The following is a 2,619-nucleotide window of genomic DNA, read 5'->3' on the forward strand; positions in this document are numbered from 1 at the left end:
GGATCATCAGTTCCAATATTATCATATCATCATGGCTATGTCTATGCATGTTAAAGATGAAACAAACGTTACGGAGACCTGAAATGTAACATTTACATAAGAGACTAAGGTTTGAGTTATATTGTGTGCTCACTGTTTTCATATTGTCTTAAATTCAATGATAATTATTCATATTTTTATACTATAAAAACCTATTGAAGGTCACTTTTCTTGCAGATGCTCCAAAATTATCCTTTTTTGTTTCTAAATTTTTCTCTTTTCTTTTTGAATAGTAAATAAATTTATTGTGTTATCAGGTTAATTAAGAAACTTCCATGTTAAGGCCTCACCTTCCCTGGGGAGTAAATGTGTGATGGGATGGGCGGTTGATGGGTGGTATAAGAGGATGGGAGGAAGAGGAAACTGGGATTGATATGTAAAATAAGATTTGTTTCTAATTTAAATAAAATTTATTTTAAAAAAAAAACTTCCTTGTTGTATACATGTTGTCTGGATCAACAATTGTCTGAGTCACTCTGTTAGCTATGTTTTGCTGGTTAATGAATTATCCCCAACTTTACACAGCTTAAAGCAACAAACACTTGTTATCTGGGTTGCATGAATCAAGAATTAGGGCAACATTCAGCAGAGTGGTTCCAGGTGTTTCTTGAGGTGGCAAGCTTGTAGCTGAGAGTTGTAATTTTGCTGGAAGGCTCCTCAGAGATGGATCAAAGATCTACTTCTAAGTGTGTGCACGTGCTAGTTGGTTGACCTAGATTCTCCACCACATGGTTTCTTCATAAAACTACCATAGAGTACGACACCTGATTTTTCCCTACCACAGGCAATCCAGGAAAGAACACCCATGTTGAAGGAAGATACCTGCTATTTATAATCTAATCTTAAAAGTGATAACCCTATCTCTGCCACCATATTGAATTTGTTGGGAGTTTAAAACCCATCCCATAATGGAGAGGCAGAGGATAACACCAGGCCTTGAAGCCCAGGAGACAAGATCCCTGGTAGCCAATTTAGAGGTACCTGACACAGATACTGTGGATGATAACTTTTAGCAGTTAATTTGTTTAAAAATCAAAATAACAGAGCCAAAATATGTCCAAGAGAAATTAGTAAATCAGACAAGGGGGGAAGCCCAATTATGAAGAAATAAACAAGTAAGGTTCTACTAGCATCGTCTCATCTGAAAAAAATAATTATTTTTGTCTTTTTTATATTAATTATCCTAAAGAGTATTATTTGACATTACCTGAAGGACAGAGTACATGAAAAGAATATTTGTGCAGTGGGCACTGGTGGCAAATGCCTTTAATCCCAACACTCAGAAGGCAGAGGCAGACGGATCTCTGAGTTTGATGCTAGCCTGACCTACAGAGTGAGTTCCAGGACAGCCAGGGTTACTCAGAGAAACCCTGTCTCAAAAAACAAACAAGAATGTTTGTGTTTTTAGGGTCTACATATTGAGACTGGAGATTTTGTACTTTTTACCTTTTTGTACTTTTATTGCCTTTCTATATAGTGGAAATTGGGTCCAAATGAATGTGTCAAAGAAACCACTTGAGAAGGAAGGTAGGAAAAGGCTAGGGGTGGATAAGGTAAAATGCAGATTAGTGGCAGATTTGTGTTAAATTTGTATGACCAAGTAGGGTGGGAGTGTGAGTCTTAGAAATATATTTGGGTTTATTTGTTTGTCTGTTTTGTTTTTTAAAGCATGAGGTGGCATTTGCCCATGGTAGTATGTGCCAGAACAAGCTATATCCAATGTTGCTACATATGTCAGCCCAAGGAGTGCCTTTTTATAGACCTCTACCCAAGTGAAGCAAGTATTTTACTACACTGCAGGAAAAAAAAATAATCTCAGGATGAAATTGTATGAAGCAAGACTGGGCTTTATTTTTTAAAAATTGTATGGATTTAATATAGGAACATCAGAAGGGATAGGGACTTAAGAAAAAAAGATGATTACACACCCAAGTGTGGTACCCAGTTTCTCAAGATACAAGTGCATTTAAGTGTCTTAGCATGGCTACATAGAAACTTTTGATGGTCTTTAAAGTTATATTATTTAAAGGATTTATTAAAGAAAGTAAAACTGGGACATACTTATTTTTCTCTAGGTAATATTTCTTTAATTAATGAGATGATTCAGTGTATGGTGTATTATATGGGTTTGAGAGTGATAAGATAAAAATGTTGCTTAAAAAATGAGTCAGATCAGGCCAAGGTGGCTCATGCCTTTAATCCCAGCACTCAGAAAGCAGAGACAGATGAATCTCTGTGAGATCAAGACCAGCCTAGTTGACTGAGTGAGTTCCAGGATAGGCTCCAAAGCTACACAGAGAAACCCTGTTCCCCCCAAAAAAACATAAATAAATAAAGAGTCAAAGGAGCCCTTACTATCCATGAGTCCCAAGGAAGTGAAAACATGACTCCTTCTCAAATTCTCTTTGGTTCTCATCAAATGCAGACTGGCCACTCTCACTCCTTCCCAAGTTCCCCTAATTATCCTGTGTCAGTAGGATTCTCTTTGTCTGCACATTGAGCCACACTTCACCAGCACAGACGTTGCACACTCAGCCACACCTCACTAGCACAGCCTTTGCACACTCAGCCACACTTCAC

The sequence above is a fragment of the Cricetulus griseus genome, chromosome 2, assembly GCF_003668045.3.
Source record: "Cricetulus griseus strain 17A/GY chromosome 2, alternate assembly CriGri-PICRH-1.0, whole genome shotgun sequence".
Lineage (NCBI taxonomy): Eukaryota > Metazoa > Chordata > Mammalia > Rodentia > Cricetidae > Cricetulus > Cricetulus griseus.